Source organism: Rutidosis leptorrhynchoides, chromosome 8 (assembly GCF_046630445.1).
Source record: "Rutidosis leptorrhynchoides isolate AG116_Rl617_1_P2 chromosome 8, CSIRO_AGI_Rlap_v1, whole genome shotgun sequence".
NCBI classification, from domain to species: domain Eukaryota; kingdom Viridiplantae; phylum Streptophyta; class Magnoliopsida; order Asterales; family Asteraceae; genus Rutidosis; species Rutidosis leptorrhynchoides.
In genome coordinates, this window is record NC_092340.1 from 15,820,037 (window position 1) to 15,847,351 (window position 27,315).

Sequence of the window (27,315 nt, forward strand, 5' to 3'; positions counted from 1 at the left end):
TAGCGTCTTCAATACTTCACGCAAATGGCGTTCATGCTCGTTCATACTTTTCGAGTAGACTAGTATGTCGTCAATGAACACTATTACCGACTTGTCCAACATAGGTTGGCACACTCGGTTCATAAGATCCATGAATGCCGCCGGTGCATTCGTAAGACCAAAGGGCATAACTACAAACTCATAATGCCCGTAACGCGTTCGAAAAGCCGTTTTCTCTATGTCTTCCTCACGGACCCGCATTTGGTGATAGCCGGACCGTAGGTCGATCTTAGAGAAATACGTTGCACCTTGAAGTTGATCAAATAAATCGTCAATCCTAGGTAATGGATAACGATTCTTGATCGTCACTTTATTCAACTCACGGTAATCAATGCACATACGCATACTACCATCTTTCTTCTTCACAAATAACACCGGAGCGCCCCATGGCGAAGCACTCGGTCGAATAAAACCCTTCTTGAGCAACTCTTGGGTTTGATTTAACAACTCTTGCATTTCCGTTGGTGCTAAATGATAAGGAGTTTTAGCAATGGGAGTAGCTCCCGGAACCAACTCAATACGAAACTCAACCTGTCTTTCCGCCGGAACACCCGGTAATTCGTCCGGAAAAACGTCTTCGAATTCACTAACAACTGGAATTTCACGAATAGGTGGTGGCTCATTGCGAGTATCAACAACATGAGCAAGGAAAGCCATGCCACCGGTAACAACAAAACGACGTGCCCGTGCAAAAGTGCATATCGGCACCGGTCTCCTTCGCTTATCACCATGAATAATTAACTCTCCCCCACTTAGGGTCTTCACACGAATAAACTTATCATGGCATGCAATATCGGCTCTATAACGATCGAGCCAATCCATACCAACGACAATATCAAAGTCGCCCAAGGTCATTGGAATAAGATCAATTTTAAAGGTTTCGGCACCAAAAACAACATCGCAATTTTCACACACATCAACCACTAGCACCGTCTTGCCATCCGCTATTTCGACTTCTATCGAACGACTTAACTTAGCTAACGGTCTATTAAGTTTAGGCACAAATTTAGGAGACACAAACGACAAATTTGCACCGCTATCGAAAAGAATCCTTGCCGGATTAGAATTAACCATGTAAGTACCTGAGACAACTTCGTGCGATTGTTTGGCTTCATCATTGGTCATCAAATAGTTGCGACCCCTAGCCGTACCTGCCGCCTTCTCTAACCGTTTCACATTTTTGTTTCGCAAGTCGGGACACTCCGGCTTCTTATGCCCTTCTTTGCCGCAATTAAAACAAGTGACTTTGTTCCCGGAACGTGGTTTCGGACACTCACGAGCCATATGACCCGGTTGCCCACAATTGTAGCACGTATAAGAAAACCCGCCGGTAGTGCCCTTCTTTGCACTATTGACACTTTCGGCCCCCCTCTTGCTCTTGCTCTTCTTGCTTGAGGCGTTAGAGTAACTAAAACCTTCAAATTTTCTTTTGGAAAACATGAAATCACTCTTTCTTGGAACCTCCGGCTCAAAACCCCTAGCCAACTCGAACAATTCATCAAAAGACTTAGCCATGCCCCGACTAATCTTCCCCTTGTACTCATCATTCAAAGTACGGTAGAAATCCTTCATGAGCTTATGATCATCACCAACATATTCCGGGCAAAAACGAGTCTTTGCCAAGAATGTAGACTTAAGAGTAACTAAGTCCATTGAGCCTTGTTGCAAATGGTGCAACTCGTCCCGGATTCTATCGAGATCTGAAGAAGTTCGGTATTCCTTGAAAAACTCCTTCTTAAACTCTTCCCACGTCAAGCCCATACATTGTTCCTCACCATATAAGTTGATTTTATCATCCCACCATAACTTAGCCTCTTCTCGTAGCATGCTAGAGCCATACCTCGCCTTCTTCTCGGGAGGGCATTCCGAGGTACGGAAAGCTCCCTCGATGTCGGAGATCCAACATGTACTTTTTAAAGGATCTCGTACCCCATTAAACATCGGGGGTTGAGCGTCCTTGAAATTCTTGTAGTGGAAGTCCCGCCTTCCTTCACCTCCTTCACCACGAGGATAAATGTTTCTAGCATCAAGGGCCTCTTCGATAGTGGCCTTCATTTGTTCATTTATCAAATCGGTCACTTGCCCATCGACCGAATCTTGGAAGACTTTTCGGACGTCCGTAAGAAAATCCGCTTTTAACTTTTTAAAGACGGCCTCAACCTTGGCCGAAAACTCGGCGTCCTCACTTGTACTTCCGTTATCATGATCGGGTCCATTTCTCGTCTTCATTCTATAAAACGAAGTAGGTTAAACGGCAAAACAAAAAGACATAACACGTATGTATATACATATACACCACACTACCCCATCTTGCTCAACAATCATCGTACATTGCTTGTTCGACACGATTTGCGCCCGTAACAATGGTAGCTAATCATTGTTACGCGAGCACGTCGCATTAACTTGCTAGTACAACGTCCATCTCGCTCGATGCTCGCTAAACATACATAACAATTCGCGCATCATTAGTTTACATAAACCTATGCCCAAACCAATCCCGATCCGACCCAAAGTCCTACAAGTCCCGCATAACGCACACACAAGAAGTCTAAGTCTAGGCGCCTATCTCAAGTCACCTAAATCCCTTAGACCATGCTCTGATACCACTTGTAACAACCCAAACCAACCCTCGACCAAACCACGCGAAAATACAAAATAAAAAAAAAAAATCCTGTGCAGCATACCCGCGCGGCGCGCCAAATAGGGGCGCGGCGCGCCAAAGTGGACTGTCCGAAAAGTCTCAAAATGCGAAAAAGATTGACTAGTTCCCGACATTTTTAGACGAAATGCTTTTTACCATACATCCAAATATGTAAAACTAACTTGTTTCAAATATAAAATCAAAGTATTACAGGCGGGGCCCACATCGGCCGTTTTACGAGTTTAATACAATTTTACGAGTTTTGACCACCAAAAAGTTTAAGTTCCAAACTACACAATGAGCATGGCGTTTGGGATTAAACTACCCAACTATCGGTCAAACTCCAAGAGCTACTAAAGCCAAAAGCGTCCCCTAGCATCAAGCGGGATCTCTAGTCCAAAATGATGCCCTTACCCTTGTCCAAAACCGAACCTATAAAATGGTAAACAACGAGAGGGTAAGCAAATCTTAGTGAATGAAATAATTATACGAATACATATATAATTATACCTACTTGCATACACTTACACAACCGCAAACATGCTAGCAAACAACATTAGCTTATCGTCGCAATAACAAGCTATAATTCACCAATACCCCCAAGCTAGCATAACATCCGCATATAAATATAACTCGAATAATATAATATGCTTACAACACAAATAACCATGGTTAACCAATAGTACAAGGGAACGGTGCTCGCGAAAACACCATCGGTGTTCATAACATCCGTTAGGGCACTTAACACCTCGCACCACTAACCCCTAGGGTGGCACCTTAACACCTCGGCACATCACCCCCAGTGGCATCTTAACACCTCGATGCATCACTCATTATTTTTATAGAGTGGTGTCTTAACACCTCGACACTACACTCCTAGGTGGCATCTTAACACCTCGATGCTACACCCAAGTGGCATCTTAACACCTCGATGCTACACTCTTCACGTGAAACGTGGTGTCTTAACACCTCGACACTACACATTTCACGCTACCACAAATAGATATATTATATACCTACACATATAATTATTCCACCTATACGAGAAGCGAGCTCTACAAGCGAGAACCCCTTCTCCCGACCCGCACCCATCCTACACATACATATGCATATAGGATATTACCACTCACCTCAAAGTCTTGTGAAAAGATACCCGAGCTTGCGAAACCTCAAAGTAACGTACCTATCACATTATACATATTATCAAACGCAAACTCAAGTCGGTCAACCAATTCTTTCACCATTCCTAAGTCATTTTGACCCAAAGTGCAATCCCGACCCATTTTGCACCATTAACCCTAATAATGGGTCAACTTCACCAAAAACCCTAACTCTAGTCAAATATGGTCTTATTACATTTTTAAATCACCAATTTAACTCTTTTTCACACATGCAAGACCACTTAGGTCATTAAAGACCCATTTGACCCATTTCAAGGTCAACACACCCATTTGGGTCATCCATGCCCAATTAACACCCATTTACATATCATTGAAGTGTTCTAGTACTTTAACTAACTAATTAGGTTCATAAACAAAAATTAACACTTTGAAAACCCTAATTAGTTACCTTTGAGTCTACATGACCCAAATTCACCCAAAACCCCCAAATTACTAGCAAGTGGGTTTTGTATGCATCACTAACCCAAACCCTAACCCTTAATGCAATTAAAGTAAGAATCTAGGTTTTAGAACTTACCAACACAATCACTACGTAGCTAGCGACTAGATGAACGACTTTAGAACTCGCACTAAGACCCGATTCAACCTCCTTTACCCTTTAATGAAGCTTTCTCACTCAAGAAATGCACTCTCTCACTAGAATTGAATTGGAGAGGATAAGGTGGTTGTGAATGGAGTTAATGAGCTCCCAAAACTGATCTAAGGCATTAAATTCGGACCCCAAGGTGATTTTACCAAAATGCCCTCAAAATATCTAATTAAAAAGAAAAGGGGAATCTGTCGCAGACAGATGGCGCGGCGCGCCACCTAGCCGCGCGGCGCGCGACCTTCCAGTTTAGCATCTTTTGTCTTTTTAATAATGTGCAACAAAAACCCCAAACTTGAGTAACTCATATACACATATGTACACTACGAATATTCGGGTCTTACAGTAATCCGTTTGATATGAACCGAATCAAGACTGAGTTTCTTGAAATGAAGATGACACCTCAAATGACGATCGATGAGGTAGTAGAGAATTTTATGGATAAACTGAGGTTTGTACAACAATGGGTGCCAGACGAAGCGTCTCGTATCCAAAATTTTGTTAATATCATTCTGCCTGAGTACAGAACTTTTGTTAGAACAGCTACATCATTGTCTCAAGCTGTTGTGATGGCTAAGATGGTAGAAAGTGATGTTCAGGCCGCCAGAAACAGAATGTTTGGTAATGTACTACAACAAGGTGGGCAAGTATCTGGTCAATCAGGATCTAAATCCAAGAAGTCTAGTGGGTTTAAATCGAAGGGTAAAAGTGGTCAGAGTAGTACTGGATCTGGATCAGGTAAAGGGAATTGGTGTCACACGTGTCGATCTTCTCACAGTGGTCAGTGTTCTGAGGCTACAAGAAGATGCTTAAAGTGTGGTGTTGTTGGGCATGAGTCTTCAGCATGCCCGTATCCGAATAGTGTGTGTTGGAGTTGTCACAAACCAGGGCATCGTACAATTAGTTGTCCGTCGAAGAGTGGTAGTTCCGGGGCAGGGTCAGAGGCGCGTTCAGCATCAGCTGGAGGGTCAACTGCCTCGAGTGGGCAGAAGAGGAAGAACTCTTCAACAGCAGAGGCTAGAGCTTTTCAGATGTCGGTTGAGAATGCTGTGGCAACCGACAAAGTGATCACCGGTATGTTTCTAATCAACTCAATACCTGCTCACATATTGTTTGATTGTGGTGCCAATAGGTGTTTTATGTCCCTAGATTTCTGTGCTAAGTTGAATTTACCAGCTACTGTGTTACCCAAGCCGGTTAGTGTAGAAGTAGCCGATGGTAAGACCACACCCGTCACAACCTATGTGACTGGGGTTTGTATAGAGATCGAAGGGAAGTCTTTCCCGGTGACTTGTTTAGTGTTACCTATTCCCAGCTTTGATGTAGTACTAGGAATGGATTGGTTGAGCTCGCTTAGGGCTAATATTAAGTGCAATAGGAAAATGATTACCTTTCGTCTGACCGGTGGAACCCGTGTTGTGGCCCGAGGGGAGCGGAGCGGGTATAATCTTCCGTTGATAACCATGATGAAAGCGAAAAAGTCGATGGGAAAGGGTTGTGAATCATTTCTTGCATATGTAATTGATGCGAAGAAAGAAAAGAAAACAGTGGCTGATATTCCGGTAGTATCAGAATTTTCCGAAGTGTTCCCATATGAGTTACCAGGTCTGCCGCTGGTAAGGGAAGTCGAATATAAGATTGAGTTGGTTCCTGGAACAACTCCAGTTGCAAAAGCCCCATACCGATTAGCGCCGTCTGAAATCCGTGAAATGATGTCACAGATTCAAGAACTATTAGATCATGGGTTTATCCGACCGAGTTCTTCACCCTGGGGTGCTCCGGTATTGTTTGTTAAAAAGAAAGATGGGTCAATGCGTATGTGTATTGATTATCGTGAATTGAACAAAAGAACAGTGAAGAATAAGTATCCGTTACCTCGAATAGACGATTTGTTCGATCAGTTACAGGGTGCTTCATTCTTTTCTAAGATAGACTTACGATCCGGATATCATTAGGTTCGTGTTGCTGAATCAGATATATCGAAAACAGCGTTCAGAACAAGGTATGGTCATTATGAATTTCTTGTCATGCCGTTTGGGTTGACGAATGCGCCAGCAATCTTCATGGATCTAATGAATAGAGTGTGTCGCCCGTTCTTAGATAAGTTTGTGATTGTATTTATAGATGATATACTAGTGTATTCAAAGACCGAAAGTGAACATGCTGAACATCTGAGACAGGTTTTGAACATGTTGAAACGTGAACAACTATTTGCAAAATTTTCAAAGTGTGAATTTTGGTTACGTGAAGTGCAGTTTTTGGGTCATGTGATTTGTGCCGAGGGTATAAAAGTTGATCCGACAAAGATAGAAGCGGTAATGAATTGGAATTCTCCGAAGACTCCGACTGAGATTAAGAGTTTTCTGGGATTAGCCGGTTATTATCGCAGATTTATCAAGGATTTCTCGAAAATAGCGGGTCCGTTGACTAAGTTGACTTGTAAAGATGTAGCCTTTCGATGGACTGATGAACAGGAAAAGGCTTTTTAGATTTTGAAACAGCTACTGTGTCAGGCACCAGTGTTAGCTTTACCAGAAGGTTCAGACAACTTCGTGGTATACTGTGATGGATCATATGCTGGGTTGGGTTGTGTATTAATGCAAAGAGATAAAGTAATCGCCTACGCTTCGCGACAGTTGAAAGTTCATGAGAAGAATTATCCAGTGCATGATCTTGAAATGGCTGCAGTAGTGTTTGCTTTGAAACTGTGGAGACACTATTTGTATGGAACCCATTGTGTTATATGTACAGATCACAAGAGTTTGCAGTATATCTTCTCACAGAAAGAATTGAATATGCGTCAGAGACGATGGCAAGAGTTGATCAAAGATTACGATTGTGAAATTAAATACCATCCGGGTAAGGCAAATGTGGTTGCAGATGCGCTAAGTCGTAAAAAGTCAACTAAAAATGTGAAATTTCTTCGTTTGAATATAACTTCAGATTTGATTAACAGCTTAAAAACCATTCAGGCCTGTGCTTTAGAGGACGAACATATTAAATCTGAACAAATGATTAAACGAAAAGTGGACTTAATTGATGACTCACGTGGACTAAAGACCTTAAACAATCTTGTTTGGGTGCCTAAGCTTGGAGATTTGAGGGATTTAATCATGACGGAAGCTCACAAATCCAGATTGACAGTACATCCGAGTAGTAATAAGATGTATCATGATTTGAAAACAGTGTATTGGTGGCCAACAATGAAATCAGATATCGCCCGTTATGTCGAAAAGTGTCATATATGTGCTCAAGTGAAGGCAGAACATCAGAAACCTTATGGTTCGTTACGTCAGTTACAGATTCCAGAGTGGAAATGAGAACATATAATGATGGATTTTGTGACCAAATTACCTCGAACTCAGAAAAGACATGATATGATTTGGGTAATAGTGGATCGTCTAACTAAAAGTGCTCATTTTCTTGCTACTCGTGAGACAGCTTCGTTAAGTGAGTTAGCCGAATTGTATGTGAAAGAAATAGTTAGTCGTCATGGTGTGCCGTTATCGATCGTTTCAGATAGAGATTCCAGATTTGTGTCAAAATTTTGGAATAGTCTTCAACAGAATCTGGGTACACGTGTGAATTTAAGTACAGCTTATCATCCTCAGACAGACGGACAGAGTGAAAGAACGATACAAACTTTGGAGGATATGTTAAGGGATTGTGTGTTAGAATACTGTGGTTCGTGGGATACACATTTGCCGTTGGTCGAATTCGCGTATAATAATTCATATCATTCGAGTATAGGGATGCCGCCCTATGAAATGTTATACGGTCGTCGTTGCAGAACTCCGACTTGTTGGTTAGAAGCCGGGGAGAAACAGTTTGCAGGTCCTGAAATTGTTCAAATGACAGCCGAAAAAGTTGCGATTGCGAGAGAAAAGTTGAAAGCCGCTAGAGATAGGCAGAAAATGTATGCTGATCCGCGTAGACTTCCGGTAACCTTTAATGTGGGTGAACGAGTGTATCTGAAAGTTTCGCCGTGGAAAGGGGTTATCAGATTCGGTAAACGTGGTAAGTTAGCACCGATATTTATTGGTCCGTTTTCGATCAGTGAAGTGTTGAATGATCAGGCTGTGGTGTTAGATCTTCCGTCAGAGTTAGCCGGTATTCATAATACATTCAACGTGTGTTATCGTCGTAAGTGTAAAGTCGACGATGAAACACAACTTCTTCCTTTAGAAGATTTAAGGGTCGCTTTGAATAAGAAGTTGGTGGAAGAGCAGGTCCGTGTGGTTGACCAAAAGGTGACTAAGCTGAGAAAGAAAGAGATTCCGATGGTGTTGATTGAGTGGAAACACAGTTTGGGTTCTAATCTTACGTGGGAAACGGAAGAGTTGATGAGAAAACGCTACCCTCATTTGTTTGACCAAGACCAGATTCCGAGGACGGAATCTTCTTAAGGGGGTTGATTTGTAACAGACCGAAACCCGGGCTAGTTGTAAGTTGCCTATTTTGCCCTTAGGGTTTGTGCTTAGTCTTAAGTGCTTTTATTTTAATTATTTTATTAGTGTTTTATTATAATTGTGTTGTGACCAGTTTGTGACAAGGGTCCCAGAACAGGTTGGTTTATTTAATTTGGACTCCGTTAGGACCGCCTAAGGAGATACGAAAGGTTATCAGATAAGATAACTGATAAATACCCGTGTGTTGAGGGGTATGGGTTTTAACCCAATTAAGTGACTAGAGAGCTGTGATTCAGCTCATTTTTCTCCTTCTCTCTAAAATTCCCAAATTACATCTCGTACCTAACTTCTTATTCCTCTTGAACCCTAATTTGATTTTGTGAGCTTTTGGATTAATTGAAGTTAGCAATCGATTCCTCGTGTTCTTGTGATCATCTTAAGGTAAGGTAAGTATTACAAAGATTTATGTATTAATCTTGTTGAAAATTGGGTTTTAGTGTTCTTATGGGTTTTTGAAAAAATTAGCTCAAATCTTGTTGTTTAATGTTCCAAAAACATCAATAGATGTTAGAAATAGGTTGTATATATGTTTAGTAGCTTCCATGTGCTTAAAATTTGATCAAAATCGCTCAAAAATCGAGTTTTGGGCGAAAAATGTTCAAAATCAGCGAACTTGTTCGAAACCAGTTGCTACAGTATCACTATTTGCTACAATACCCGAGTTGCTACAGTGTCACTATTTGTTGTAATACCCGAGTTGCTACAGTGCCACTATTTGCTACAGTACCTTTTATGAAATTGAAACGGGCGTAACTTTCAAAACGTAACTCCGTTTTTGATGAATAAACTATCGTTAGAATCGTAATAAAGAATACTTTTCAATGGTGAACTTTTAAGAAACTAGATCAAACTGTTTTTGGGCCGAAAAAGGAGTTTTAGTGTGTATATCGTGTTTTGCACGCACCTGTATGCCATTATTGAGTGGAGTCATGATGTAGACTCATAAAATTATGAATATATGGTGTTATGACCTAGTTAATCGTATGAAATGATTATATTATTTATTGGATATGTATATTAACTTTGTTTGTGTTGTTCTCAGGTTATAAGGACAAGGAGGAAGCTCAGAAATAATAACTGAACAGTTGCTGGTAATTGGTGAGTGGGTCTATCTCCGGATAGAGTTTAAGTAGCATATCATGCTACTGTGGTTGACTCTTTTACCATGCATAGTGTAGAAATTGCCATGTTAGAATAATATAGTATGCCTGATGTTGTATGTGATTTATGTGTACACTGTGTGAATGGCACCAGTCGGGCTTAGGGAGACTGGGGACTCGAGACCGTGCCTAGGAGAGGTTAGAGTCCGTATGAGGTCAACCGTGCCTAGGGGAGGTTGGGTCCATAGGCTACTGATTGTGGAGTATAGTGTGAACGATGCATCCCCTGCATCTGGATAACTATACTGTGAATTGAGTAGCAGGGACTATCGGTAGACTCAAGTCCGATCAGCTAGGAGTCGTGTGCTCGTACAAGCCGCCGATCATCGTATTGTCTTATTGTATGCTAGTTGGTAGTTAGCATGTGTTGTTGTTAGTATATAGCTTGTGTGTGACTTAAGCAATATCTGTTAGATAGATTCCATTCACTTAGCGGTGCGCTAATCCCCCACATAATTACCCCTTGCAGGTTTAGGTACTGCTAGTCGGGATGGGTGCTGATGCAGAAGATATGTTTGACAACCCTACTCTGATGTGGACTTTTGTTTAAATCATGTTTTGTAATAACGTAACACCGTTGTGTAAACTTAAACTTAATTACTCAGATTAATGTAATGACGCGACTTATAGTGTGTTTGTTAATAAAGTCTTCCGTTGTGTTTAAAAAAAAAAAAATTTGCCGGTGTTACATATATGTTTTCTTTACGGAATTAATTATGTTACATATGTATGCGAAATACATGTCTCAATAAAATTTTGTAATGTAAATTTTATGATATGAAAAATAATAATTGAGATCAAAATTGAAAGTAAGTGGTGGGAGAATAAATGTAGTTCATTTATTCTGACTAAGTTAAGTATATCAATATGTTTGTAAAAACAATGACAAGTTTCTTAGTCGGAATATGTGGTTCCACGAGTCATTAAACTAAAAGCCTTTAGCATTTACGTCCACTTAATACAAAAAAACATAACTGTTTTATTTAAACAAACCCGTGATTCCACAGGTTATTTCACTTGTAAATTGATAAAATTATAAAAATTAACATAAATGGAAACAACTTTCATTAAAAATAAAAAATAAAAACATTACATTTCCTAAAGACTAAAAAACATACGATTCTTAAAAAAAAAAAAAAAAAAAAAAAAAAAAAACATTACGTTATTTCGATAAGCAAAAATATTTTTCATTGCGTTCATCAAACTTTCTTTGTCGGAACTACTCATTTTTTAAAGCAATATATTGAATTTGATGAGAGAATTTGGATTTGATTGTGTGAATATGAGTTGAGTAAAATGGATGTATATATAGAAGATTTAAAAAAAAAAACAAACTCCCAACAGCTACTTTCATTTACATTTTAATTATTATTATTTTTTTTTTATCAAAGGGTCGATTGTTGCATTTTTGCGTCGCATGGGAGACTGACAAGGGGGGGACGAAGCAAATCGACGGGGGAGGGGAGTGGTGAGACGTGCGACGGATGAGGGGACGGGGTGGAGACTTGCTCCCACTTCCAGCACTCTTTTTTCCACACATGACACATCTCGTCTCTTTCATCTATACTCTATCTCATCCATTCCATTTCCATTTCTCCATTAAAATGAAACTTGCAACTTCTTTTTTCTCCTATTCTATGATTTTATTTTCAATAAAACCAAAAACAAATATGGAGGCTTTTGGGTCATGGACTTTTAAGTTGGGGGCAAAATAAAAAAGTTCAAATTTTAACTTTAAAATTTTCAAATTCACTGGGTGCAGGTGCCCCCTCCCCCACTGTATTTTCGCCCCTGAACCTATCCAAGTTAGAAGTACATCAGATTCATATTTTGCAGAGCTCCAACTCCAAAAGCAGTCCAAAAACAATAAAGTTAACAGCTAGCTTGAAACATTCACGAATAGTAACCATACATACGGCAGCTGATTTGAAACGTGCAATTAACACCTTTCAAATTAAGCCCAGTAGTACATCGTTCCTTGATCATGCATACATTCCATAATCACCTTGGATGTGACATATATAAAATGATCCAAGTGTATCTCTTGTTATGCATAGATACACAAGCAACTTGTTAAATTTGTTAGCATAAAGTATCTTGAAAGTGGAAGCTAACAAGAATTTATAATTATAGATGCATAACACAATAGGCTTCACCAAAATGAAAGAAAACAAAAGCATTTATTGTAAAAACATTTATTTAATGCAATGCCTCAATTTTTGTTCCATCTGCATGAAGGCACTACATATATAAAACTTAAAATTATCAACTATGATAAAATTCGTTGCTAATGGCAAATGCAAAGGGTTGACAACGCATGAAATATGGAGGATAAACTACCATATGCAAGTTGGAAAAAAAAAGTCACTTACATAGAGCACCCACAATTAAATAAGCCCAATAACCAACTAATGTGGATTCAATCCACATTTTTATTGATTCAGTGACACCAAAGTATGTTACACCCTTTGGAAGTGTTCTAGTGACATCGAGTACAAACCCTTGTATAAAACCTAACAGTGAGGTAGATAAAATACAATTTAACAAAAGTTTCGAGTTCAACATCAAATTCTCCAAATTTCAACTAACACTAATTTTTAGAACTTCTGGCTTCATCGTATTGATATAGGTCAACTTCTTTGACACATTCAATTTATCCACACACCGCCTGATAATAGTTTACACCATACATCTATTTATAGTGGATTTTCAAAAATTAGTTAAAAGGAAATCATAAATATATAGCACAACTTCACTAATCGAAAAATTGATAAATACAACTACTTTATAATCTCATATGCAAGGTTGGAGAATTCGGATCTCGGGTAGATCTCGTTTGGACTTTTTAGGGAGATATCGGCATCTCGAAATAATCTCGGGGAGATCTCGGACGTTGACTTACGTTGACTTTATAGTTTTTTTTATAAAAATATACATAAAAACATAAATATATGGATATTTATATACGTTTTTACGAGATTTTTACAAAAATATCCGAGAAATGAGCAAGAAAATCTTAGAAATTACGAATTTTACAAGATTATTTTACAAATTAGCAAGAAAATCCGAGAAAGCGTGGCTATGACTAAGTTTGACCCCGTTAACCGAGAAATCTCGGGAGATGAACATCTCGTCTCGGTTGCCTTCTAAAAACGAGATCTCGGGGGAGATCTCGGGGAGATCTCAGGAGATTTACAACACTGCTCATATGCCTATACCTATATAAGGGAATTATCACATAGCTTTTAGAAACATGTAGAAAGGTAGAGGTAGAAAATAGGAAGTGGACCATATGGTTCTCTTCATACCAACATATATAATCGATTAAAAAAAGTGCAAATCAAGTCTTCCATCGAAAGTCGAAAGAAACAAATGTATACTTATAAGTTTATGAAAACTTATCTCTATTACCAATTGATTTTATAATATTAAAAAGCTCGTGAGCTTATATGTTAGACATATTTTTGACAAAAAAAAAATGATCATACATATGCATAATAATGCTAATTTATGCTAATAACAAATAAGAATTTCCATTGCAGAAATAAAGAGGCGTCTCTATTTTTGAGTTAAGAGCAAGCGTCGAATTATTGGCGTCTTGTTTGCAGTTTAGAGCCGAAATTGAATACCAAGCAAAATTTAAAACCCATGGAAATTTGATTCAACCATTTTCATGGCGTCTCAATTTTATTTTATTTTTATTTATTTTATTATTATTTTTTATTTTTCAATTTTCAATATTTAAAATTTATTTTTAATTTGTGTTAACGTTTTTTTTTTTTTTTACTACGTACTGGTCGGAGGTCCACTCGGAAGCAATCTCTCTATCTGGCGAATAGAGAGAGGGATGACTTTCTCTACTTTTGAAAGTGTTTCATTCTGGTTAGAGAAATGACTTTTCTTTATTCTCGGATAGGGGAAGGATTGTCTACATCTCACCTCCCCCATACACCACGAATTGTAGTATTGGGTTTTGTTATTGTTGTTATTGTATATTGCAGAAATAAAGAGAAAATTCTTATAAGTGTCATTTATTATTGGACCAATCACGATAACTTACAAAATTTTGTTTCCTTTTTGTTGCTTTTCCGCTCACGCCCAAAATTGGTAAATGCAACAAACTCTACGAAAAAAAAAAAAAAAAAAAAACAGACAACAGACAACCTATTAGATAAGATTCTATCAAATAATAACGCAAATTTGAACTTATATTAAAGAATAATAAATATAGTTAGTCTTACGGAGTATAAGATACAAAAAGTTTTGTGTCCCAAACAAAAAACACTAAATACAGAAAGGATTTTAATTCCACCAACTTTAGAATCTTCTATTTACAAAATTTATCCTCAAATCTCTAATCGACTGTCGGTTTTCAATCAAACAATTTCACCTCCCTCTATATAATCCCTTCCCGAATCTAACCTTTATAACCTCACATCTTCAAGTGATCAACAGGTGTAACAAAAATTAAACTCAGGAACAACAATGGGAGACGCTACAAGTGAACAGGTATAACATCACCTTCACCTTTTTTATTTGAAATGATATTATATTAACTGTTGAAGAGTAATTTATTGAAGAGGAATATACAGTTATTTGATTGTTCAAACATAATAGTTTACCCTTCCTTATATGTTTTGCCCATTTTAATATTTGTTTGTTTGTATAGTGATTGCTGAATAGACTTAATTTAATATACGTTAATATTTTTTAGTTTGTATAATTTAATATACTTTAATGTAAACTATAAGCAAACAGAAAATTATTTTAAATTAATATACTTTAATTTAATTTATTATACTTTATTATTATTATTATTATTATTATTATTATTATTATTATTATTATTATTATTATTATTATTTTAAAAAGCTATTATTTTTTTATTTTTTGTACACTTTAATTTAGTATAATTAAAATAATACAGGTTTATAAAGTTGTGGTTGATGGAAAAGATAAATTTAGAGTGACTGTTAAAGATATATCAGAGGAAGATGCAAAAAAATGGTTGAAAACACATATGCGTAACATATCATGTAGCAATTGTGCTAAAGAGACAAAATGTCAAAAGAAACAGGATACTCACAAATGTGAAGATCCTCTCAAACCTCTAAGTCAATAAAAAATAAAAAAACATGTAGTGATCAACATTGTAAGGCTCACTATAACAAACCGATTATGCTACCGCCAAAAGTAAAAAATCTTGAACCGCCACTGCCACCACCACCACCTACGATGCCATTTTTTGACCAAATGCAACCAGGGCCGATGTATCCTCCGTCTTTTTAGCAGCCACCGAACCCGTTGTATCATTCGATGCCACCACCATCGCTACTACATGATGAGGAATTTTCGGGATTCACTTTTCCTAACTTAGGAGGATATAATTGTGACGACCCGGAAATTTCCGACCAAATTTAAACTTAATTTCATATGATCTTGACACGATAAGAAAATTCCGTAATGTTGAGTCTCGAAAACTTTGGAACAGTAGCATTAATGCATTTGCCCTTATGACCATTCCCGACGAATTCACGAACTGTTGTTTAAAAATAAATATATGAAAATATATATATACATACATGAATATAAATAATGGTATATATAAACATGAACTTGATACACTGAATTTGTTATATTAATATCATTATAACTATCGATAACATCATTATTGTTATCACTGAGATTATTAGAAATTATTATAAGTGTTGTTATTTTTAAACAACTTATGATTAACATGAATGTTATTATTATTATTGATAAAACTGCTTACCTTATTATAAATATCATTATTCTTGTGATTTATATTATTATTATTATCATTTATTACTATGAAATTTTATTATCATGATAGTTATTATTATTTAAATTCATTAATATTATCAGTAACAATATAATTATTATAATTTTTATGATTATAGGTGCCACTATTATTTATTATTAATATAAATATTATTAGTAATAATATATTTACTTGATTATTAGTAATTAGTAAATAAACTATAAATTAAACAAGGAATAGTACGATTGCAGAATCAATATTTGTTCAAACATCACAATCTAACTATATCTAAATTTGGTTCTTTCCTCTTAAATTGTTATACAGCAAAACAATCGAATCAATTTGTGAACGTACTCATCTAGCTTTTTTATTTTTTTTTTATTTATATTTCTGTCCTTTGATGAATCCTGTCTATTTCAATTCACCAAAAACGAATCAATTATATTCAAATCAACTGTTAAATCATGTACTATCCAGCTATATGATATACCTCTGCAACTCACAGATTAAAGGGATCAAATTCATAAATAAAAAAAAAGTGTTCGTTCTCTGTTTTTATCAAAAAAATTTCAAAACCTTGAATTCTAACAAAATTACAAATGTAAAGATGCAGTAATGTTAGAAATAAATTGCTTAAACTATCTGCAAGGTTGAAAGATCCAATTTTTCTTATCGATCGTTAATTGTCGAAGTCAAAGTTTTGCTTTTAAAAGTCAAAGTTTTGTTCATCAAGGAATTTGTGATCATTGTGATGTTTTTGTTAAAATTAACGATCCATAAACTTTCTAATGACAATTTGAAATACCTTTCATGTTATAAATATAATGTAAAACGATCTGCAATTGAAAATCGAATTTTTTTTTTATTTTAAACGCGAACGAGCAGGCTGCTACATATTTTTTTTAATTTTTCTTTTTCTTCCTTCTGTTAAATTAATTCCATAATCTCAAATCGTTGCTGTTTAATTTGAGGGTATTAAATTCAAAGGAATTAACTGTTATTAAGAGGAATTGATTCCTGGTATGATTTTCCAATGGAAGAAGATGAAGTAGAACTTAGGAACATGGGTTAAATACAAGTGGTTTCATGATATTTCGGATAATGGGCAATGGCCCAGCTGGTTTGATGGGATAAAGGGTTTTCGAGAGGTTGGGAGTTCGAGCCTCGTAGTAGGCATAATTTTTTTTAAAACCTTTCCTAAGGTAGTTTTCTATTTTATTATTATTATTATTATTATTATTATTATTATTATTATTATTATTATTATTATTATTATTATTATCAAAATAATTATTAATATGATATTTAGTATTATTATTATTAAACTTATTATCATTAGTAGAAAAATTGTATATTCATAGCTATTATTACCTAGTGTTATTGTTATTAAAAGTATCATCATTATAAATCTATTATCTTTATTAAAATTAGTATTAATATTACAAAGTATCATTAACAGAGTTATCATTTAAACATTAATATTAGTACTATCTTATGGTTACTGAAATTCTATTAAAACTAGTATTATGATTAAAAATTAACCTTATTATTAAAAGTAATATGTTTATTAAAACTATCATTTTTATCTTTTCATTTATATTAAAAAGTTTCATTTTTAAATAAATATTATTACTATCATTATTATTTTCATTTTTATCATTATCAGGATTACTACAAATAGATATATTTTTACATATCACAATATTGTTATTAGTAAAATGATATTAATAAATTATATGAATTAAGTAAATTAAATTATCTATATCTATATCTATATAACATATAAAGACAACAAGTATATTATTAAGAATAAATATAAATTGCTAGATTATGATTTTATGTTTTAATAGATATAAAATTGATATAGGTTCGTGAATCCGAGGTCAACCATACACTTGTTAAATGACGTCATATGTATTTTTACTACAAAATACAGTATGGTGAGTTTCATTTGCTCCCTTTTTAATTGCTTTTGCAATATATATTTTTGGGCTGAGAATACATGCGCTGCTTTTATAAATGTTTACGAAATAGACACAAGTACTTAAAAATATATTCTACGTTGAGTTGTACCACTGGCATATTTTCCTGTAGCTTGGTAACTACTATTTACATGGGTATTGTAAACGCGAATCCTGTTGATAGATCTATCGGGCCTGACAACCCCAGCCGGACTGGACGACCAGTATTCAACGGTTGCACAGTACTTCGTTTTGTAGGCTACACTTGGTACAGTGTAGTGAGATTTCATAATAAAGGGAATATGCGACTTTGATTAAATGTTAAGTATGGTTACCAAGTGCTCAACCACTTAGAATGCTTTACATACACTTGCGAGTGTATTATGTTTATGATTATGAAATCTTGTGGTCTATTAAAATATTGAAATGTTTGTTATGATAAACCTATGAACTCACCAACCTTTTGGTTGACACTTTAAAGCATGTTTATTCTCAGATACGAATTAAGTCTTCCGCTGTGCATCTAATTAAGTCTTCCGCTGTGCATCTGCTCAATTTAAGGACATTACATGGAGTCGATCATCGTAATGGGACCAAATGTTGATGACTTCGTCCAGGTGGATAAGGACGGGTCGTTACAGATGGTATCAGAGCGTTGGTCCTAGTGAACCAGGTCTTGCATTAGTGTGTCTAACTGATAGTTGTTAGGATGCATTAGCGAGTCTGGACTTCGACCTTAGCTGCATATTATAAGTATTGTATATCATTCCTAGTGGAAAATTTCCTGCTAATCATTCCTAAGTCTAGACATGCCTTACTGCCTTTATTGCATAGATAGTGTATAGACAAATTTATATCTTAGCGTATCTATTACGGTAAACTTTGCCTGATATCTTCCGTAAATTTCTCCGAAATTTAAGGGATCCTGGTACTATATATATCTAGGCATATTATGCATTGAGAATACCATCCAACTATCATTTGCTGTCACTAAGCTTTTCATACCAAAAATCTTTTCTGTGATCGCGTACGATGGCCTCTACGAATCGACCAAGTTCTTCTGACTCCGAAGATAGCGTGACGGGAGCGCACTAACCGATCAACTACCGTGATTTCTTTAGAAAGTGGGGATGGGTTCGCGAAATACTTACCCTATGGAGAAATGAAGAAGGTACTCCATATCACGAGCCGAACTTACCATCTAACGTCGGAGTGCTCAACCCGCTCACCGGCGAACCTGTTCGCAACACCGTTTATACCCTTTTTGCAAGAATTTTTTGTCTTGAGGCTACCATTAACGGAACTAGAGAAGATATCCGACCTCTACCTCACACTGATAACCAACCAGGGTTAGTAGAAGAAGTTAAAGAACTCCGAGCTCGAGTGTTAACTTTAGAGAGCACGGTACACAATTTGCAAGCACTAGCAGTATCATCAACACCAGTAACATCACCAGCCTCAGCACCAACAGCACTAGTACCACCAAGAACAACATTCGCGTCACCAGCTTCGACACCTCGAGTATAATCATCGTTCTACATGACGTTCTACATCATTTATCTTAGTTCGACATAGTGATTATGTAATCTCTAATGTTTTAGAGATTATATATTCTTGTTCTAACGGTAAATCAGATGAGTTAATATCATATTAACTCATAAAATCCATGATTACATCTGAAGAAAATATATATATGTATGTATATTTTCATAAAGATTGTAATTAAAAATTCTTTCGTACAAACTGTTAATGGTGAAAATATTTTAACGGGTAGGTAATACCCGAGGAATATTTAGATTTCACATTAATAAGTTGCAATGTACATTCTTCGAATCTGATTCAACGGTCATTTACTATCCTATGTACAACCACCGATATACGTATCCATTCACCACAGAATAACCATTTCCATTTAAATTTCATATTTGGATTTTGACCTATCAGAATCCAACAAGTGGCATAATGAAGAAAACATTGGACAAAATAAAATTTGTTAGAAACAAACGAATTAACTAATTGAAATTTTGTTAAGAATCCACGCTAATTGTTCCAGCTAACTGTTCCTAGCTAACTGATTACATTTTATTTATCGCAATTTAATTATCGCAATTTTTTTTATCGTCATTTAATTTCTGTTATTTACTTTACGCATTTAATTTATCGTCATTTAATTTCTGTTATTTATTTTACGCACTTTAAATATCGGGACACGTATACAAGGTTTTGACATATCATATCGACGCATCTATATATATTATTTGGAATAACCATAGACACTCTATATGCAGTAATGCGGGAGTTAGCTATACAGGGTTGAGGTTGATTCTCAAATAATATATATACTTTGAGTTGTGATCGAGTCTGAGACATGTACACGGGTCACGATACGTATTAATTAATTCGAATATTATAAATTAAATTATATATGAATTATTGTACTGTTAACTGTGGACTATCGATTGGGACTATCAACATTGGACAATTAAAAAAATGAATTAAAATATTAATTATAACATATGAAACTAAACAATTCTTCAAGTTTGTCACTTGATCTCATTTTAAACCTCATTTGTATCTTGACGATTATAATCCGCGTTCAAATCTTTCATGATTCTTGAAAACACCTCGATCGAGAAGAAGAACCAGCCGCATTTCATCTACGGAAGAAAAGGTTGATGCATATAGTTATGCACCTGAAAAACTCTCGGAAACTGAGTAAACGTTTAACCCGTATCTGTGCTAGCTCCTTTGGCGTTATTATTACCGAAAATAACTTTGCAACCCCTTTCCAAATTAGCCAATTTTATCACAGCTCCAGCTAGTCAACTTCGACTTTTCGTTCGAAATAACCTTACTATAACCTTGATTTATATGCGTGCTCATTTATTGTTACCAGAGAACCTTTTATATTCCACCATACTACCATCAGCGTTTAATCATCTAAAAACACAATTCTCCAGAAAACACCTCGGATTGATAACCGACGATTCAGATATGATGCATTAAATGCAGAGGAAACAGTAAAATTGTAGGGGGGCCTAATGGCCAAGAGTTTGATGAAAAAGAATGGAGTGTTGGGAACACTCGGTAGAAAATTTGGTATTGAAAAACGGATTGAGCTAACCATAAAAGAGATCAAGGACAAATACAAGGACCAAACCCTATATTCAAAGAATCCAGGTAATTCGGGATCCGATGAAATTTTTAGAGAATATCTTGCTCCGAATTCATGTTAAAATCTTGCGGAAAATTTTTCTTCAATAACATTTGAACTTAGAAATTCCAAAATATCATCATAAATATCTTCGATATTTCTGGGGATATTTTCATAAATATTCTTGTCCGAAATTATCTACCTCTTCGTGTTTTCAGTATTCCATTATATTGGAAACTTCAGTAAAATCTAAGTATAAATTATGAATGAATTATGGAGAAGTGTTGGAAATTGAAGCATGGGTTAGTATAATATAATGATGCCCGGCTAACGTGATTATATTACAGTAAGTCATGCTGAGTTTCTAATGAAACATGATGATTCACAGATCATAACGTCATCATGTGCCATGTTACATAACTCTTTCATTCTACTTAACTCCTGAATAAATTAAGAAAATGTATTCTTGATGGTTCTATCTTCTGTGATATTGATAAATTTGAAAATCAAATCGTGCTATCACGTTCCTTCCTGCTGAGAACATTATAATCATTCGAAACTCTATATCTACGAATTCTGGACCATTATTCGCTTGACTTAAAGTCGGGAAGAGAAAACAAAAGTATGAAACTCTAAAGTATAAGGGGGAATATAAAGCTCGATAACAACACATAAAATTACAAACCGTGTATATCAATGTTTATCGCAACATAAAGACACGGGAGAATTAAAAACACTATAACCCCAAGGGCGAAGTAGAAGAAAGCAGATTCTTCTGGTGGAAGTTGGAAAAGGAGAATGAATGTTGCGATAGTAAGGATGAGGACAAGGATCAGAACTGGATTAAGCATTTTCACAATCGTTTGAGAGTATGGATTGAGAAGGAAAGAATTGGGGTGGTGAAAATAATAGAACGGAAGAAGTTCATTTATAGAGAAGATACCAAACAAAGCAATCGAGACAGATCACCGTATTTTATTATACAGATCTTAATTTCATTATTCGTCGAAGAATCAAATCTTTTAGATTTCTAAGATTTTCCTCTAAAATTCCTTAAATTTCCGGAAATCAACCATGACTACGTCAAAAGATAAGATGAATTTCTATTTCTATATTTTAATTTTTAGCGATAGCTTCACTTAAACTCTTCGCGTAATCAAATTGTTTTATTCAATTTATTCAATGATGATAAAACTCTATTTCTACAACTCATATTCGACATGAAAACATTTTTATTGTTAGCCATGACCACCTCACTCAAATTTCGGAACGAAATTTCTTTAACGGGTAGGTACTGTGACGACCCGGAAATTTCTGACCAAATTTAAACTTAATTTCATATGATCTTGACACGATAAGAAAATTCTGTAATGTTGAGTCTCGAAAACTTTGGAACAGTAGCATTAATGCATTTGCCCTTATGACCATTCCCGACGAATTCACGAACTGTTGTTTAAAAATAAATATGTGAAAATATATATATACATACATGAATATAAATAATGGTATATATAAACATGAACTTGATACACTGAATTTGTTATATTAATATCATTATAACTATCGATAACATCATTATTGTTATCACTGAGATTATTAGAAATTATTATAAGTGTTGTTATTTTTAAACAACTTATGATTAACATGAATGTTATTATTATTATTGATAAAACTGCTTACCTTATTATAAATATCATTATTCTTGTGATTTATATTATTATTATCATTTATTACTATGAAATTTTATTATCATGATAGTTATTATTATTTAAATTCATTAATATTATCAGTAACAATATAATTATTATAATTTTTATGATTATAGGTGCCACTATTATTTATTATTAATATAAATATTATTAGTAATAATATATTTACTTGATTATTAGTAATTAGTAAATAAACTATAAATTAAACAAGGAATAGTACGATTGCAGAATCAATATTTGTTCAAACATCACAATCTAACTATATCTAAATTTGGTTCTTTCCTCTTAAATTGTTATACAGCAAAACAATCGAATCAATTTGTGAACGTACTCATCTAGCTTTTTTATTTTTATTTTTATTTATATTTCTGTCCTTTGATGAATCCTGTCTATTTCAATTCACCAAAAACGAATCAATTATATTCAAATCAACTGTTAAATCATGTACTATCCAGCTATATGATATACCTCTGCAACTCACAGATTAAAGGGATCAAATTCATAAAAAAAAAAGTGTTCGTTCTCTGTTTTTATCAAAAAAATTTCAAAACCTTGAATTCTAACAAAATTACAAATGTAAAGATGCAGTAATGTTAGAAATAAATTGCTTAAACTATCTGCAAGGTTGAAAGATCCAATTTTTCTTATCGATCGTTAATTGTCGAAGTCAAAGTTTTGCTTTTAAAAGTCAAAGTTTTGTTCATCAAGGAATTTGTGATCACTGTGATGTTTTTGTTAAAATTAACGATCCATAAACTTTCTAATGACAATTTGAAATACCTTTCATGTTATAAATATAATGTAAAACGATCTGCAATTGAAAATCGAATTTTTTTTTTATTTTAAACGCGAACGAGCATGCTGCTACATATTTTTTTTAATTTTTCTTTTTCTTCCTTCTGTTAAATTAATTCCATAATCTCAAATCGTTGCTGTTTAATTTGAGGGTATTAAATTCAAAGGAATTAACTGTTATTAAGAGGAATTGATTCCTGGTATGATTTTCCAATGGAAGAAGATGAAGTAGAACTAAGGAACATGGGTTAAATACAAGTGGTTTCATGATATTTCGGATAATGGGCAATGGCCCAGCTGGTTTGATGGGATAAAGGGTTTTCGAGAGGTTGGGAGTTCGAGCCTCGTAGTAGGCATAATTTTTTTTAAAACCTTTCCTAAGGTAGTTTTCTATTTTATTATTATTATTATTATTATTATTATTATTATTATTATTATTATTATTATTATTATTATTATTATTATTATTATTATTATCAAAATAATTATTAATATGATATTTAGTATTATTATTATTAAACTTATTATCATTAGTAGAAATATTGTATATTCATAGCTATTATTACCAAGTGTTATTGTTATTAAAAGTATCATCATTATAAATCTATTATCTTTATTAAAATTAGTATTAATATTACAAAGTATCATTAACAGAGTTATCATTTAAACATTAATATTAGTACTATCTTATGGTTACTGAAATTCTATTAAAACTAGTATTATGATTAAAAATTAACCTTATTATTAAAAGTAATATGTTTATTAAAACTATCATTTTTATCTTTTCATTTATATTAAAAAGTTTCATTTTTAAATAAATATTATTACTACCATTATTATTTTCATTTTTATCATTATCAGGATTACTACAAATAGATATATTTTTACATATCACAATATTGTTATTAGTAAAATGATATTAATAAATTATATGAATTAAGTATATTAAATTATCTATATCTATATCTATATAACATATAAAGACAACAAGTATATTATTAAGAATAAATATAAATTGCTAGATTATGATTTTATGTTTTAATAGATATAAAATTGATATAGGTTCGTGAATCCGAGGTCAACCATACACTTGTTAAATGACGTCATATGTATTTTTACTACAAAATACAGTATGGTGAGTTTCATTTGCTCCTTTTTAATTGCTTTTGCAATATATATTTTTGGGCTGAGAATACATGCGCTGCTTTTATAAATGTTTACGAAATAGACACAAGTACTTAAAAATATATTCTACGTTGAGTTGTACCACTGGCATATTTTCCTGTAGCTTGGTAACTACTATTTACATGGGTATTGTAAACGCGAATCCTGTTGATAGATCTATCGGGCCTGACAACCCCAACCGGACTGGACGACCAGTATTCAACGGTTGCACAGTACTTCGTTTTGTAGGCTACACTTGGTACAGTGTAGTGAGATTTCATAATAAAGGGAATATGCGACTTTGATTAAATGTTAAGTATGGTTACCAAGTGCTCAACCACTTAGAATGCTTTACATACACTTGCGAGTGTATTATGTTTATGATTATGAAATCTTGTGGTCTATTAAAATATTGAAATGTTTGTTATGATAAACCTATGAACTCACCAACCTTTTGGTTGACACTTTAAAGCATGTTTATTCTCAGATACGAATTAAGTCTTCCGCTGTGCATCTGCTCAATTTAAGGACATTACATGGAGTCGATCATCGCAATGGGACCAAATGTTGATGACTTCGTCCAGGTGGATAAGGACGGGTCGTTACAATAATTGTCAATGGTAAGTTATTGTTTTAGTGATGAATAAGGTATTGAGTTACTTTGCAATGTAATTTTAGTCATTGCACTTGTCAAGTCAAACAGTTGGTTGCTTGTCGTTAAATAAACGTTTATAGTTGTAAGCACCTTTTTTTAAATTGTGTTTGTCTTGTTTTTGTCTCTCGCATGATTACCTAACTGCTTTAGAGAACCAGCACTTGATTGAATTGTTCATATAAAACATGTCATAAAATAGCATGATTGTTATTCCCTATAAACCACTCCTAACCATAGATGTCTTTCTTAAAAAAACTGAACTTACATCCGCGTTATATTAAAAATTTCTTAAAAAGACTGTAAATAGACTAAATGTTATCTACCATAAATACTTATTCAAAAGAATGAATTCACTTAATTTATTATTACCAATATTTATTTATACTAGTAGACAATGCCCGTGCGTTGCACGGGTTGTCCTCAAATTTCAAGATTTTGATAATAATTTTTTGAATGATTCCATCATCGAGTTGACTAAGATATTTGATGAGTACGTCATTGCAAATTCATGTAAAATCAATTAACAAACGTAAATAATCACATAAAATCTTGTGTAAACCATGATGTTGTCCTATACAAACTCATAACTTTCGATAATAAAACGTATTAAGGTTATATATTTAATCAAACAACTTAAATCCGATATGTCATAAAATAAACAATAAACACCACAGTAAACAAAAAAAATCGTTTCTTCTATTATAGTTACCATCACATTGGTAAAATGTATGACTAATGGAATGAACAAAAAATTATTAGCACAATAAACATAAATTAAATTTATCAAAGTTTATATACATTTAATTATAATGAACATACAATTTTTATTACGTTTTTGATAATATCAATTGTTTTGGATTATTTTACTTACTTTAATATATAGCAATTGTCGTGTACATATTCATTTGCGCATTACAATTTAGATTCAGGTGTTATTTATAGGTACACTTTATTATTGGACATATAATACAATATATAATCATATAAAAATAAAAATCAACCACGAACAATTTTAACAATGTGTATAAAAAAGTTGTATCCCTCAAGGATAAGCAAAATCAAGTGTTATCCATGCAATATTACGAAAAGACCCCATATTTTTTAATGTGTCACTTTAACATTCTTTTTCTTAATACTAACAATAATTAAAAACACAATTATAATGCAAAAATAAAGGAATATATATGGAAAAAAATCTTATATACGCACAGACTCTATATTATAAAGAATCAAAAACTCAAAATACATTTCTCATTAAGTATTTAGATGAAAAATTCAAAGTCGATAGAGATAAATGTATCGTTTGTATGAGTAGATCATCATCATTATCATGTAAATCAAAAAATATAGTAAGCTTTAAAAATTAGTGTGTTGAAATCAAAAATAATAATGTTTAAAGATTAAACATTATTATTATGTGTAAAATTATGAATCTTCAAGATTTTACTATAAGCAAACTGTATTTACTACTACTCAACTCACTATCTTAAAACTCAACTTTAAATTATTTTTATAACTTATAGTTACTATCTTGAGATAAATAAATGAATTTATTTATATTTACAAAATAAGTGAATGTAAATAAATAAATGTAATTTCTTGCTTTCATCAATTAGAAAAATAAAGGAATATAGAGAATTACTCTTAACCATTATGTTAAGTGAATATATTTTACTTCGTACATTATTATTATTATTATTATTATTATTATTATTATTATTATTATTATTATTATTATTATTATTATTATTACTATTATTATTATTTATTAATTATTTATGTATACATAATGAGTAGTGCATAATTATTACATTTTCATTTTTTAACTACTTTACTACATCATCACTTATCATTTCGTATATGATAATTAATCACAATTACAATAAGGAGTGAATATTAAGTAATATATATATATATATATATATATATATATATATATTAACTAATTTATTACTTTTATATATAAGTCCTTCTTGCTTTAAAAAAAAAAACTAATTTATTACTTTTTATCTTTATTAA